Source organism: Balaenoptera musculus, chromosome 8 (genome assembly GCF_009873245.2).
Source record: "Balaenoptera musculus isolate JJ_BM4_2016_0621 chromosome 8, mBalMus1.pri.v3, whole genome shotgun sequence".
Classification (NCBI taxonomy): Eukaryota; Metazoa; Chordata; class Mammalia; order Artiodactyla; family Balaenopteridae; genus Balaenoptera; species Balaenoptera musculus.
The window spans coordinates 72,201,981-72,218,997 of record NC_045792.1 but is presented as its reverse complement, the minus strand read 5'-3'; positions in this window follow the sequence as shown (position 1 = coordinate 72,218,997).

The window sequence follows — 17,017 nt, the reverse complement described above, 5'->3', positions numbered from 1 at the left end:
ATCCTCTAGGACCCAGGGGGCAGGATTAGAGGTAAGCAGGAGACCACGGAAGAGCTGGGGGTCTGAGTCAGGCTGACCTCCTGACTCTACCACTTCTAGCTCGAGAGCTTGGACAAACTCCTGAATTTTCTGAGTCTCAGTTTCCTCACCTGTAGAATGGCAGCACTATGGCTTTTGATGGACAGTGTGCTTTGGGGCAAAAAGACCTTGATTAGAGCCACAGCTCTGCTGGTGGCCTTGGCTGAATCCCTTGGGTCCTTATCTCTAAAATGGGCATACTAAGAACCACTTCACAGCCTGTTACAATGAAATGAGATGGTATCTACGGAACCCTTGGCCGAGAGCCTGGCTCCTAGTAAACACTCCATGAACAACAGCTATTCTTATTCAAGGCAGAGAGCAAAGGGCTTAAGAGCTTGGGCTCTGGAGTGACCCTTCCAGAATTTACCAGCTCCATCACTTACTGCCTGTGGGACCCTGAACGAGTTCCTTAATCCTCTGTGACTTGTTTCACTCACTCTGTAAAATGGGGGTAATAAGATATTACCTTAGAGGGTTAGGATGAAGATTAAATAAGACAGGCATGTAAAATGCCTAGCCTAGAGTCCGGCAGGTGGTGATGGTCCTTTAAAGGGTACCCACTGTTGCCTCCCTATGGGATCAAACTCACTGAGAGTTGGCCAACAGCAGATAGGTCTACCCAGGGAGGGAGGGAGCTCCCTTGTCTGTGGCAGTGCTGAGCCAGAGGCTAAAGGACCATCTGTCCAGGGTAGGTGGAAGGGATTCCCATATGAGGTCAGTGGTGGGCCCTGCTGACCTCTAAGACCCCGCCTGTCACTCCCATGCTGTGACTCACTCTGTTTGAGTTAATAAAGAAGACACTGACCCATCAGACCAACAAATCAGAAGTGGAGAAATCACTTCCTGGCTTAGTTTTAAAAAACCAAAGCCCTTTTCCAGCCAAAGGCAATTACAGACTGATCCACAGGAAGGCAGAAGCATATTTCAATTGAAAAATGGCATCTTCCTAGCTGTTGCCATATGGAGACAGGACACCAGGTGGCTCAGGGCTGAGACCAATCACAGGGTCCAATTGGAACTAAATAAAATGACCCCCTGGAGGAAATGGCTCCAGCAAGGCCCACAAATCCCCATGACATGTCATTTTGGCATGTCCCATATCAGCCTGGGCCTCATGCTCTGCCTGACGCCTGAGGCTCTGTCCCTTCCCTCCAGTGGGACAAAGAGATGAGGGGCCTCAGCTGTGAGTACATCCTAGTGTAGAGGAGGAGCCCCTGGCACAGCCGAGGAGTCCTGGCCTCAGCCCGCTGCTGTAGAGAGCCCCAGGGACAACCAGATTCACAGGGGACTCTGCCAGGGGCTGACAGTCCCCAGAGATGGACCCAAAGCTTTCATCTATAGTAAAACTCTTGCCCTACTGTATTTCGGCTCCATCCCAGGGCAGTGTAGTCTCAATACTGCTACTGCATCTTTCCTTCCCTGGATTCTGGAGCAATTTGTCTTTTTCCCCTGCTGTGGGAAAGCAGGTCACATTTTTGGTATAAAAGGTGGGATAGTAGATGCTGGACGATGGATCTCTGTGGTGCTGCCACAGCCCTATAATAGGTAACAACAAGGACCTACTGTACAGCACAGGGAACTCTACTCAGTACTCTGTAATGGCCTATATGGGAAAAGAACTTAAAAAAGAGTGGCTATATGTATAACTGATTCACTTTGCTGTACACCTGAAACTAACACAACATTGTAAATCAACTGTACTCCAACAAAAATTTTTAAAAGAGAGAACTTGGCTATGATTCCCTTGTCAGGCCCTGAAATCCAAAGCGGCAGTCAACAGCTCTGCCTCCACCGCTGGCTTAAGGGGCTGAGTGCAAGAGCCAGTCACGTTTCTAACTTCCTCTAGAAGCTGCTTCCTCTAGTCACATTTCCACTTCCCCCATCATCATAATACGGTTTAGCATTTAGCAAAGTGTGATCTGTGTTGTGCAAAAATGACAAATATTTGGGAAATACTGAGTTAAACAAGTTAAATTTGTTTCCTGCAGGACTTTCCAGAACTTTTAATAAACTAAATTGCATTGGGAATCTCCAAGAAAGGGACTGGGGTGTGGTGGGCAGGGGCACTGTAGAGCATTTCCCAAGCTCTGTCTCAGAGGATCTTGAAGGAAACGTACTTTGGGAAACCCTGGCATCACTTGGAGCATGGGATTTGGAGCCTGATAGAGCCCGGGTCGGGGACTGAATCCAGGTTCTGCAATTTACTAGATGCGTGACTTCCTTGAGGCTCTTTTTGCTTTATTTAATAGGAATGATTATATTTACCCTGCAGAGTTGCCATGAGGATCTATAGCTAAATGTACAAATGTGCATAAAATGCTTAGAGTCCGGGAAATAATAAGTGCTCAATAAATGGTTACAATTCTTATTTTTGATACTGTTACAGTTTCATTGCAAAGAGTGAAATAGACAAGGGTCCTTGGGCTTGTCTTTAGAAGGAAGGAGAAGCAGGCAGGAGAGAAGCTGGGAAGGCCTCCTGCAACCAGTCCGGGTGGGGACCTCGGGAGATGCCCCAGGGACAGGTTGCCTCTGAAGGTGGGGGATGGCAGCCACTGAGGGAGGAGAGACAGGTTGAGTCCTCTGGCTCTGCAGCCTAACAAAGAAAGGGCTTTGGGGGCCCAGCCGGGCCCTTCCTGGATAGTGGCTGGGAACAGCCAGTCGTGTTTACCCCCTCAGTTGCTAGGAACAATTGTCCCTCTCAGACAGCCTATTGTCTCTAGTAAAGCAGGCACATAACTCCCATTGGCGCTGATGGGATTATGGGTTCCTATCGGGAGAGAAACAGAGCCCAGGCTTGGATAAGGGATGGGGGAGCAGTGGGTCCCCCTTGGCGACCTATCTCAAGGCAGCCATTCGTTTGATTATCAGCTGAACACAGTGAGGCTTCTTTCAAGAGAACTATTCAACCCTGAGCATTTGTAGCCTGGCTGCTTCTTGATAACTTTTCAGGGAGTAGACTGACTGCATCAAATTTGGGATGCAATAAAAAGGCTTCAAAATGCCCATGACATTAGATCTTGAATCAAAATGGCAGCAGCTGATAATGGCTTTCCAAATAGCTGTGTTGTCTCAGTTGTCTTCAATCTTTTTACTCCCATCCTCCAAAAAGAAGGTTGAAAAAACACTGGTTCCTTGTTAAACTGATAATCTAAAAGTTGTCATCATGAGTGCACATATTTACTCTGTGTTAATGAGCAGAAAATAGCATACATTTTGTAAGATTAAATAAAATTAGGATTAGGTATAACTGGAATAAATATCTCATGATGTGATTAAAAAATAATGAATGGAATAAAGCACTTCAAATTGGAAAGAGATCTCATATAAATTTTACACGTGGGTTTCACCAATATAGCTTGAAAAAAACGGTAGCTCTGAAAAACATTCTAAGCACTTTGTGAAGATTAGCATCACCAATCTTTGCTGCTTTGTTTGTTCCTCAGAGCCTCCCAATACAAGCCCAAAGACCCTATTTCCAGTGCCAACCTTAGCCTGTAACAGGAAGATGCACAATTTGGGAAAAGATAGGACACCCTGTGTGTTTAAGGTATCTTAGTTAATCGTTAGAGGTGGCTTACTTCAAACTAATATTTCAATTTATCCCTTTGTTTGACATTCGGATGGTTTGAAATCCCAGGGCAAATCATCCTAATAAGATTTGACATAAGGGAGAGGTCTCCTTCTTGTCAAATGGGAGAAGAGCCTCTCTGAACTTTTATTGGGTAGATCTTCTTGGTCAGATCAGTACTGGAAAACTGTTGAAAAACAAGTTGAGTATCTGGAAATTGATTTCTTTCAAACTATTCATGCATACACACCCCTGGGGAAATCTTCAGGTACTCCCAGTTTGAAGATCATTGCTCTAACTGATTTAATGAGATTCAGTTCACAGAATTTGGAGAAACCTGTGACTTTGCAGAGTGAAACTACCTGGGCATCACAGAGCCATTTAAAGATTGCAGGGAGAGGAAGGGATAGAAAATGATACAGGGCTCTTGCCCTACAATTTTGATTCACACACTTAGCAAACAGTAATTAGGCAGCTACTACACGCTAGGCACTGTTCTAGATGTTGGGAATTTTGTGTCAAATGAGACAAAGTCCCTGATTTTGTGGCCCTTAATTTCTAGTGAAAAGAAAAAAAATTTTAAAGATAATGTCAATATCTTGGTTGTTATATTGCCCTAGAGTTTTGAAAGATATTACCACTGGGGGAAACTGGATGAAGGGTACACAGGATTCCCCCGTATCATTTCTTACAGCAGCATGTGAATCTACAATTATTCTAAAATAAAAAGGTTAATTTCAAAAAGATACATAAATAAATGAAACACAAACTTACAGAGACCATGACATGAAAGCACAAAAAAATGAGTTATAATTTGAAAATAAAACAGAGGAATGTACAAGAATATGAACAGAGAACTTCCAGATTTGATTGGTCAGGGAAGGCGTCTCAGAAGAGATCGTGGTTCAGCTGAATGATGATGAGAGCCTTCGGGGCCAGGCTGTTCCAGAGATGTCACAGCTTGGCCAGGTTATTGGACCTCACCAATGTCAATGATATTTAAAGATACAGGAAGAAAAAAGCAAACTGAGAGACTCTACTGGTCTGAGTTGCTTTCTGTGTGGCATTTTCTCACCAAACCTAAAGCACAGGTGTTGCAAAAGGTGCAGTGAGGTAAGGGACCCAAGGCTGGGTTCTGGCCCCCCCTTCCCTCAGCAGCCTTATAACCATGGCAAGTTGCTCATTCCTCTAGAACTCAGGTGCCTTCCCTGCCAAACATGATCTCCAGACCAACTGTTTCACATATACTTCCTTCGTCAATCCTCACAACACCCTATGAGGCAGGTTCATCTTATGGATATAGAAACTGAAGCTTAGAAAGATTAAATAATAACTCTGAGGTCACACAGAAAGTGGCAGAGCCAGGACTTAAACCCAGGTCTGTTTGACTTAAAAAAAAGCACGTGGACTAGATCTGATATACCCGTGAGCTTGTGTCCAGAACTAGGGAAAGTCACTTAGGAAATGGATAGTAAAGGTGACGATATCCAGAATGCACTGGGACTTCCCTGGTGGTCCAGTGGTTAAGACTCTGCGCTTCCACTGCAGGGGGCACGGGTTCAATCTCTGGTCAGAATGCATTAAGGAGAGGAGGAGAAGACAGTCTACTTGGTGGCTGTTGACCAAAGGCCAATTCTAAAGCCCCATCACTGAAACAGTCAAGAAAAACCAGCTGTCAGCCACAATGGTACAAAAAATAGACTGTAATAAGCCGGAGGGGTACTGTGCTATGAAAAGAAAGGGGACTTGGGAGACTTGGCTTTGATTGCTGGATCATATGGTAAGTCTATTTTTAATTTCTTGAGGAACCTCCATGCTGTTCTCCATAGTGTCTGTATCAGTTTACATTCTCACCAACAGCGTACAAGGCTTCCAATTTCTCCACATCCTCGCCAGCACTTGTTATCCCTTGTCTTTTTGATGGTAGCCATTCTAACAGGTGTGAAGTGACATCTCATTGTGGTTTTCATTTGCATTTCCCTGATGATTAGTGATGTTGATCCTCTGGATTTCTTCTTCAACACATATGAGAAGTTACTAGACTCACAGGGACCCCTTTTATAATCTCCTTCCCACTATGGACATCACAATTTGAAAGCCATTGTCTCCTAAATAAGTCAAGTTTTTTTGTTTGTTTGTTTTTGTTTTTTAAAAATTTATTTATTTATTTATTTATTTATGGCTGTGTCGGGTCTTCGTTTCTGTGCGAGGGCTTTCTCCAGTTGCGGCGAGCGGGGGCTACTCTTCATCATGGTGCACGGGCCTCTCACTGTTGCGGCCTCTCCCGTTGCGGAACACAGGCTCCAGACGCGCAGGCTCAGTAGTTGTGGCTCACGGGCCCAGTTGCTCCGCGGCATGTGGGATCTTCCCAGACCAGGGCTCGAACCCGTGTCCCCTGCATTGGCAGGCAGATTCTTAACCACTGCGCCACCAGGGAAGTCTCAAGTTTTTGAAAGGTAATTAATTAATGTCTCTTTTTTATTCATCAAAGTGATATATGATTGCCTATCTAAACCCCTGCTCTCCAGGAAATAACTGGTTTCCATGCTGGCCAATTATAATTCTTGCCAAAAGCAAAGATGTTTGTGTCCAAGTTCACATCCCTATGGTCTGACTAGGATGAAGTAGAAGATACACGTTGGACTTCTGGGAATGCTAATTAATAATGGCTCCCAGTCTCCATTATAATCATCCTGAAGCCCAAGAACTGAGAATGTGGGACCTTAGCTCCTAGAACTCCAGGTCAGGGGCAGGGCTAGGGACTACATCTGGATTCTGACACTAACTGAATGTAAGATTTGGGACAAGTCATCACTTAATGTCTCTGTACCTATTTATTAGGAATAACATTGACATTGGAAGGCTCGTGAGGATTAGTAGAAGATGTACTAATTGAAGATGTATTAGTAGAAGATGCTGAACAACTATCAAATATCCATTTTGTTTCCCAAACTTTAATGGGTATTGTACATCCTGGGAATCTTATAAAAATGCAGATTCTGACTCTTATGTGTGAGTCGGGGCCTGAGATTCTGCATTATAACTTGAACCCAAGTGAGCTGATGCCACAGGTCTGTGGACCACACTTTGAGTAGCAAGGGTCTAACACACCCTCCAGAGAGGGTGCCAAACAAAAGGGCAGTGGGGTTCAAGCTGGGAGACCTTGGTTGTAAGCCAGGAGAGTGCAGTCAACAGAGAGAGGTCTCTGAAGTTGGACAGACCTTGACTTAATACCAACTGCGTCTCTTGCTAGCGGGTAGATTTATGGAAGATGGTTAATTTCACTGACTTGCTTTTCTTTTCCAGAGATGGGAGACAAAACTGCCTACACCTCATTAGATGGCCTGGAATATTAACAGGCACCAGGCACATAAAGCACCTCACATAGGACTTAGCACATAAGAGCTGCCCAATAAATGTTAGTCCCTATTGATTCCCTAACCTTTAATGACCTGAATTTGTGACTGTAATCAAGTTACTTAATCTTTCTGAGCCTGAGGTTGAAGCCTGTGGGCTAGCCCATCAGCTTTTCCGCTTCTGTTTTCCTAGTTATGGTACTGGGTCCTAATATATGCGTGGCCGCCTCTCAGGTTTATCTGCCTAATTCTAGGGGCTTCCTCAAAAGGCCTGCCCCTAAGGGGTCCCATAATCTTGACCTCCGAGGCACATATGTTGTGTGCTTGCCTGGGGCTCAGGTGGACAGCAAGAAGATGGACCCCTAGGTTACTGGGAGTTAATTGAGAATTCTAATTCTCAAACCCCCAAATCAGGCCTGGTTGGCTCCACTGCACCCAAAATGTCAATAGAGAGTGGAGTTTGGCTCAGGAATGATGACACTCTGTGATCAAAGGAGGCAGATAAAACTGTTGATATGTAATTTATGAATAAAGGATAAAGAGAATGTTAATTAGGGCAGAGCTTGCAAGAAGGCAAATTCCCAAAGTAAAACTTTAGAGAATGCTCAAATGATTACTATTTTAATTAAAAGTGTCTCACCCAATACTAATGGCAAGCCACCCTTCTCACCGCAAGGGCTGTCTGAAATGCAGAGCTGGCTGCGTCTTCCGGGGCGCCGTGAGCTGCTGAGTGAACCCAGGTCAGGCTGAGCTGCAGTCCCCGCCTGGTCCACATCGAGGTCTCGATTACTGTCAGGCTTGGGGGCTCTTCCTCCAGCCCCTGCACCCTTAGTTTGAGGAGCAAAGTATGGCCACGTTTCCTACCACAGCAGATGCTCTAGATCCTAGGAACCACGCCCCCTCCTCTGCCTCCCTTTTCATTCTAGCAGCCTCCAAACTGTCCTCCCTGATTCCTGTCTCATCTGCTTTCCCCAGGGCCACTGCCAAGCTACCCTCTACACTACTGCCTGAGTGATCTTGCTAAAATGCTAATCTATCACATCCCTTGTTTGTCTCAGAAACCTCCAATGGCTCCTTGTTAACCACACCAACAGGAATGGTGATGATTTATTGAGTACTTACTATGTGCCAGGCATTGGGCTGAGCACGCAATCACATTCCCAACAACCCAAAGGGAAAATGTTAACCTCATTTCAAAAATGAGAAAACTGAGGTTAAGAGACATGAAATTGCTGGGCCAAACCATTGAGAAGTATCAGAGTAAGGATGTGAACAAAGATCTGAGACTAACTTCTAAGCCTACGGTCTTAACCATTAGCCCACACTGCCTCCATGGCTCTTTTTTGCTAGAGGATAAGGTTGAAGTTTCCTCACATGGGATTCAAGGCGTCTCAGAGTTGGCCTCATTTATTCCACCACCATCATCTCCAGCTGCTTCAGATACCGTCCTGGTATTCCTGCAGTGCCAAGCTTTGTGCCATGCTCCTTCCCTGACCTGGGCTCCTTCCCTGACCTCCTTCCCTGACCTGATCTGGGCTCATCCATGATCCCCTAGATCTCCATGCCTCTAGAGATGCTGTGCACCCTCCCTTTCCTCTAACCACCTCCCCAGAGATCTTTCCTCACCTGCTCCCTTTCTGTGCTCCCATACTTCCCTGTCCTCACCTCCTCCATTGGTCTCCCTGGCAGCAAGTTCCCAGGAGACAGGGACTGTGCTATTCACCTTGGCATCTGCAGCCCCAGCACAGCACCTGGCACAGTGTAGGTGTCCACCAAAGTCATTCAACCAACCATTAGCCATGCACTGCAGTCGGCACTGTGGCTACAGCAGGGAACAGGCTAGAACAGTTCTCTGCCCTCGGGGAGCTTACAGTCTAATGGGGAAGGAAAGCAAGAAACAAATAGGCAAATAAACGAACAAGATGATTCCAGAAGGTGGAAAATGCTCTGCAGGAACTGAAGCAGAGAGATGCAAGAAGGAGTGACTGGAATGGTAATCAAGATGGTGCCACGTGATCTGAATGTTGAGAAGGAGACACAGGCTGGGGAACAGCACATGTAAATGTCCCAGGGTGGGAACACACTTGGGTGTGTCTGAGGATACGTAGAAGGTGCCCAGCACAGATAGAGAGTAGTGAGAGAAAGAGCGTGTCCCAGAGAAGGTTTCAGTATGAGATGAGCAATTAGTGAAAGGCAGGGGGAACCTGGTTACAATGCGGTCCAGCTTTCACCCAGCTCTGCTGTCAGATGCCATGGGGAGAAGAATTTTCAGGAAGGCCCCAGGGCATTCATGGAAGTGGTCAGCTGATGACCTTCTTAGGAGGATAAGGGAATTATTTACACCAATGGTTCTGAACCCTGGGGAAGGGGGTGGGTACAGTTTTGCTCCTCAAGAAACATTTGCAATGTCTGGAGATACTTTTAGTTGTCTATTTGTCTATTAGCATTAATGGGTAGCAGAGAGGCTGATATACGTCCTACAATGCAAAGGACAGTCCCCCAACACAAGATTCATTTGACCCAAAATGTCAATATTGCTGAGGTTATGAAACCCTGGTCTACACTATAATCCTGTTGAAATGCTGACGGCAACTGACTCTGGTCAGCTCCACGATTAGGCCTTGGCCAAGAGCCAGCTTTGTCCCATCACTCAAACCCGCCCAAATCCACCTCTTCCCTCCCACCTCCTGCTCAGGAAACTTTCTCATGATACCAGAGAAGACAGAACGGGCCTTCACCAGCCCCTCCCCAGCCACAGGAAACCCATTCAGCACCATTCTGTGTGGCACCACCCTTGACTTATAAAAATGTGGTCTAAGAGAGCACTGGACCCCGAGTCCCCAGGGTTGGGTGTGAGTTACCCTCTACACACATCAGTTGCCTCCCTTTCTAGTGGCCTTTCCAGGAGCCACTCCGTTTCCATGAGGGCACTGGAGCTGCTGAGACAAATTACATTTCCCGTTTATGTGGGGCAACACCTTGAACGTCCCTTGTCATATTATGGGGAGGGGTTGCCCTTGGGCTCTGGCGATGAGGCTACTAAGTTTCATTCAAGAACCACACGTCGATCCCAGCAGGGAGGCAGGGGGCTTGGTGGACTCCAAAGCCCTTGGCCTTAAACACCCTGCTTTTCAGCCTGGCTCCACCACTATGAGTGGCCTGCCCCCTGGGGTCTCAGTTGTCTCATCTACAAAATGGGAATAATAACACGTACCCTGAATGGTTGTTTATATTGATTAATGATTACATAAATCTCCTAGTAGATGCTCAAAGTACTGCAGCCAGTATTATTGTTATCATAATGCCTGAGCCGGAAAAGGGCTTCAAGATCATCCTGGCCAACCTCTTCATTTTATAGATGCAGAAACTGAGGCCCAGAAAAAGAGGAGATTGGCCTGCTTTCTGGGTCTTGAAGGGAGTAGAGCAGACATTATATGCACATATTACCGATGAGGAAACTGAGCTCAGGTTTGGACCCAGGTGAGCCCAAAGGTTCGGCCCTTGTGGATGCCATGTAGCCAGTGCCAGGTGATTGGCTGCAATGCCAGCTGGCCACCCCTGAACTCTGCATCCTCAGACTGAAGCCCCACAGGGAGGCACCATCATGGCATCTGCCTCTGAAGAAGAACTTTAACTGTCTGACACTGCATTTGGCTGGAACTGGGCCGTGAGCGTCCTAGCTTTGCAGTCTGAGAGCACAGTGCTTGTATTTCTGTTTTTTTTCCTCTCTCTCCTCTATCACTCCCATGGTGATTTCAACTCTCACCACCTTTAATATCACCTATATACCGGCAACTCCCAAACTGACTATATCCCACTGATTTTAAGACACACATTTTAATATCTCTAAAAGTTGGGATGTGTCCTAGTTTAATTGGCAGTGCTCTTTCTTAGTAGTACATAAAATAACGGTGGTCTTACAGTCAATGACATCTTACATTTGATGAAATATGGTACATTTTTAGCACAGAATACCCCTTGAGTTCCAGCCCCATAAATCACAATGGCTTTTCAACATCTCCCCTTGGGTGGGGAATAAACATCTCAAACGCGAATAATAAAATTGAATTTCTGACCTTCCCATCTTCCCCATCTCAGCAACTGGCAATTCCATCCCTCCAGCTAGCTGTTCAGGTGAAAATCTTGGAATCACCCTTGACTCCTTGATTTCTTTCCCAATCTACATCCATGCTATCAACAAATCTTGCTGATTCACTTCAAAGTGAATCCAACCACCTCCCACCGATCCACTACCACCATCCTGATCCAAGCCATCCTTGTCTCTTACCTGGATTTTTGCCATCACCTCTTAACTGGTCCCCTGCTGCTCTGCCCACCTACAGTCTCCACTCAGTGCGGCAGCCAGAAGGGGCGTGAGGTTCACACAGACCCTCCTGTCTTTAATAACTTATAGCCGAAATGACACATATTTCTTTCTTCCTACATTTACTGTCTGTTTCTTCCACCAGAATGTGAGCCCCATGAAGGCAAGGGCCTTGTCTCTCCATTTAGTGCTAATCCCTACCTTCTAGAGCAGTGCCTGGCATAGAACAGGTGCTCCTAAATACTTCTTGAATGAATTGTGTCCCACAGGACGATGCTTTCGAGGGAGCACTGAAGTCAGGCAAAGCTGGGTTCAAATTCTGAATCTACCGCTTCATGGATATGGGCCTTGAGAGGTTCATTTAAACTCTCTAGTCTGTTTCTCATCTGCTTAATGGCAATAATAATACTCACCTTTCAGGGTTGTTGCGAGGGTTAAAAGAGTGAATGTGCAGAAAGCTCCTGCACGGCGCCTGACACATAGCAGGAGCTGGGTTGTTGTCACTTATTACTATTATTACTATTGTCATTCCAACCTCAGGACTTGGCCACGGAGCTCTGGGGCTTGTCACCACACCATGGCACATTTTAGTGAATGGGAGGTATGCTCAGGGCAGAAGCACAGAGGTGTGTGTGCACTGCGGGTGGGGCAGACTTGGATGCAAGTCCTGGCGATGTCATGCGTCAGCAGTGTGACCTCGGGCAAGCCACCTAACCCCTCTGAGCTCCAGTGTTCTCATGCATGAAGAAGAGATAATGATGACATCTATTTCACACGATTCTTAAGAGCATTTCTAGTGCACGCACACAGCACGCAGTAAATTCTAAGCAAATATTAACTCAGGTTATTATCATCTGACCCAGCTCCTCTCCCAAACTCGGAGCTCAATCCCCGGCTCCTGACATCTGGGGAGCTGCACTGAGCTTCACCTCAGCCTGCCTTCCTGTAGCTACACACAGCGGAAGGAGACTGCAATTGCTTTCCTGAAGCTGCTGTGACCTCCTGAGAAGCAATTACATGGCACCCAGCCACACACAGAGGCAGTCCCACCCCTGCCTCCTTGCCAGGGACTGGGATGTTAATGTCAGGCTCCGGTCCTGCCTGGGACCTCCCCTGTCATTTCCAGTGGTGACCTGGCGAGGGGATTTGGGACCCTCCTGCTGCCACCAGCGTGCTTTGCGCGGACTGCTGATTTCCACCGGGGAAGGGCGATGGGGAGCCTTTGAGTTTTCAGTTCTAAATATTCCCCATGACCTTCCAGCAACCTCCACGCCCTCAGCGAAGGAAGAAAGTGGTACAAAGCAGATTTCTTTTTTCCTCCTCTAAAGAAACACTGCTGTTCCACTTTAACTTATCTTCCTAACTGGAACTCCATTAATTCAGAAGTCAGAGCACTCATTCATAGCAAGATACCTCCGATCGCCTCACCTGATCACTGAGAGATTTGAAGAGGTTATGTGCAGTGTGAGAGGCCCAGGACAATGGGCGGCTGTGTCCCACCCACACCCCCCAACCCAGGATCCCACCCCACTACCCTGGGGAACCCGCTGTACCCCTGTATGGGAGCTCCGGTGGTGAGTAAGGCAGAAAAGTTCCTGCAGCCTTGGGGCTTACGTTCTAGAAGGGTGAGATGGGCCACAGAGGAGGACGCAAAGATAGAAGCCAAGTAACTTCCATTAAGGTAAGAGTACAGAAGAAAAAGAAAAAGGTGACATGTTAGAGAATTACCGGGGTGGGGGGGTCTTTGCTGCCACTTTAGATGGGGTGATCTGGAGGGCCTCTTCAAGGAGGTGACATTTCCATATCCTTCACTCAAGTACACACTCCCTTGTGGTCAGGGAGCAGTGTGTACCCCACACAAACCTAGCGCCCAGCAAGAACTCGGTAATCATGCATGTGTGTTAAATGTTGACGTCAGTAAACGCAGTGACATGTAGCTGTTTGCATATGTGATCGCTTCTTTACCTTGTGACTGATTCCGCAACTTGAGCTCCCGCTTTCCAATCTCTAATTCAAGGAACAGGATACATTGGAGTTTCCATGGATCTCCAACAAAATAAGAAAAGTAAGGACAATATTGGGAGTTTTCATATAAAAATCTAAGTGTATTTAGTTCAAAGTGCTGCCATTTATTCCAAGATCAGGTTCCTTCTTAATTAGTATGTGTGTGTGTGCTAAAATGTCTTTTCTTTTATGAAATGGTGGTCTAGGAGATGTTCACTTTTTAGGTTTCTTTTTTCACCAATGTCCTTACTTGGCAAATAAGTTTCTTGTCATTCTTAAAACATATTATTGGTCTGTAAACTCCAAAGACCAGGGAACCACTGTTTTCATAGCCTTTCTCTTTGGCAGCCTAAAGGTTCAAGGGAATAGGCTTCACTGCGGAAGGGAGATGGCAAATTCCTCCCAAGTGCCTCTTCATACTGGCCAGATTCATCCCTGGTTTGGGGGTGGGATGATGGGGTTTCAGGTGCCTGGAAGTCAGACTGTGCATGTGAGAAATACAGTCATCCGCAGTCTCAGAAGAGGATAAAAAAAAAAGATGTGATCCTGTGCACTGCCCACTCAGCCGTGCCCCTCCAACTGCAAAACACTCATTACTGTTGCAAAATGCCAGGGAGGGGGGACGCCGGGACGCCGGGACCAGGAGGTCATGAGAAGAGGCCACCAAGGCTGATGCAAAAGGTCTTCCTGAAACCACCTCCCTTTTTGGTCATGGTTGTTTTCTTGTTCCCCTTTATGTCCCCCGGCCTTCCCCAGGATTAGAAAGGTGCAGTCAGGGTGGGGGAGAGGCACTGAGTGTATAATGTTTCCCTGATGCAAAATTATTCCTCTCCGTGCCTGCCACACCATATCACAGAGCAGTGAAGGTGGTTTGTCTAACAGGGCTCCTGGGGAACTGCACCCCGCCCCTCAAGCCCCTACTGTTTGTTAAGAGAAACAACTGCAGCCTGATTCCCAGGACTGGGGGAGGGAGGAGGGAGTTCTCTCCCTGTGACTTGGCTGTTCTGCATCTTCAACCCCTCTGAGGAGACTCAGGGAGCCTGTGGGATTCCCATTGTAGGAGTTCCGGTGGGAGATGGGCTCCACCAATCAGGAGGGACCACCCCAGACTGCGAATCAGGAGCCTGGGAAAGAGTACATTTCAGCCACGACCTCAGACAGACAAAGAGATATTAGATACTCTGCACGGTGCAGGGAGAGACCAAGATGCGGACGTTCACGGTCGGTGTCTGATAAATTTGAGAGAGTGAGCTTGAATTTGGAGAGAGCTGCTGCGGGGAGGGAGGGCACCCACCCTAGAGGGTCTAGAGAGAGTGGTCAGTGCGCTGGAGAGCTTGACCTATGTGCACTGGAGGCTCACCAGGCTAGTACCTGATACGGACCTGAGAAAGTTAAAGCCAAGGGAGTGTGGCTGTCAGCAGAGGGGCGGGGAGAGACAAAGAGACAGAGAGAGGCAGTTGCATGGAGAAAAAACCCACCTCTCCCTCCCCAGCAGTGGCTAAGGGGGCATGAACCTCAGGGACTTCTATAGGAATGTTAGCCATAGGGGACAAGTAGGGACAAACAAGAGTTTCTGCTGCCTTATTCCTAGGGTTTGTGGGTACAGAAATGACATTTTTCAGATGTGGACCCCCTCTGAAGAGAGAGCTGGTGCAGGGGAGTGATGAGACTTTAGCAGAAAGAAAACTTCAGGCTTCCTAGAGGGCCACCAAGCCAGGGGTGATCTCAGGCTTGATTGCAATCAGCAGGTGAGCCAGACCCCGCCTCCCCGCCCTGCCATAACTAGGTCTCTGAGAAAGTGTGAAAGAGATCTGCTGCCTAATCAGCTTTCAGTGTCCGCCCCCAAGTCCAGAGCCGGCTGTGACAGCTGTGACTGGCACACCAGTTTACTAAAAACTTTCCTTTTCTACTGTCCCTCCTCCTTGTCCTTGCCCAACCCTGGAGCTGCAGTCAGTAAACTGAGGGCAAAGGAAGAAGAGAGAAAGAGAGAAAAGCACAGTCCTACCCACTCTCCAAGACAAGGCTGGCCCTGCAGCTGGCCCTGGAAGGGGACATGGAGAAGATTTACCTCTAGATCAAAGGCAGAGTTGGACCTAACACACAGGACTGGGTATTCTCATTATAGAACCAAGACTGTGCTTTGTGACTTCAAGTGACAGAAAATATTACTAACAGTGAGCAGAAGAGTCATCGGACCTCCTTGAGTTTTCATCTGGGGACAGGAGAAAAACTTCAGTGAGAGACAAAAATGAAGTTATTCTGTTCCTCCCAAGACTTGTGCTTGACGAAAGTATGCAGGGAATCAGGAACCAGGAGGGGCGTTCCACTGGTGCGGCAGAGGCAGCACAGGCCACGGGCCGTGTCCAGGGAGGGCTGTGGCCAGGCTGTCGGTGGGAGGCAGAGGTACAAGCTGATGCAGTGGCGGCGACCATGGCATCCTCAGCAGCCTGGCTTTGAGGCTCAGCTTTGTCGGGTACCAGTGGGTCCTGGCCACCCCCTGGCTTCCATCCTGCCTGCCTGTTCCTAAGCCTTGGCCTCCAGCCTTCTTAGCAAGTCTGCAGACTACCTGAAATCCTCTCAAGGAATTCATTTCCTTAATGCAACGGAAAGTGCTTTCTGTTTCTTGTAATCAGAAACACTGACTAATATGTCCTCTTTTGCCCAGTCTTTTTTTTTTTTTTTTTTAATATTTATTTATTTATTTATTTATGGCTCTGTTGGGTCTTCGTTTCTGTGCGAGGGCTTTCTCTAGCTGCGGCAAGCGGGGGCCACTCTTCATCGCGGTGCGCGGGCCTCTCACTGTCGCGGCCTTTCTTGTTGCGGAGCACAGGCTCCAGACACGCAGGCTCAGTAGTTGTGGCTCACGGGCCTAGTCGCTCTGCGGCATGTGGGATCTTCCCAGACCAGGGCTCGAACCCGTGTCCCCTACATTGGCAGGCAGATTCTCAACCACTGCGCCACCAGGGAAGCCCTGCCCAGTCTTTTAAAGTAGTCAGCAAAGCCTGTCTCAAGTTTTCCCTAGCATCCCAGGCATCTTCCTTGCTTGTTTCCAGCTAGAGACTCAGAATCTCATCTTTATCCAGATTGGAACATCTGGCCAGATGACTCTGCCCTGGATCCCATCTCTGGCCCTTCCAGTCTCAGTGACCATGTTACACAATGATTATGAGAAAAAGCATCTGAAGTAATACCTGTCTCTGTCACATGTTGTCTAAGAGACCTTGGGAGAACAACTTTTCCTCATCTGTAAAATGGGTACAATAATCCTTTTAAGGATAATGTCAGAATTAGAAGGGATTATCACATTTGAAGTACAGAGCATATTACCGGGTACACAGTAATACTCAATGCATGTCAGCTAGTATCAGTACTAGTAGTGGTGGTAATACTCGGAGTAGTACGGAAATAGTAATAATAGTACTAGTAGTAGTTGTAGAGGCTGGACTCTCTGGACTGTCAGGTGAAAGAGGAATAAATTTTTGTTTTGTTTAAACCACTGGCTTTAGGGTCTCTTTGTTACACAAAGTAACAAAGGTTTATTTTGAGTCCTAATGGAACATATTAAATGAATATTTTGAATTTTAAAAACATAAAAAAGTTCCATTTATACTAAGGTAAGAATTATGTCCAAAATATATGCCTGTGCAAAGTCTGGAAGGAAAAATGATTATGATAAGGTGATGG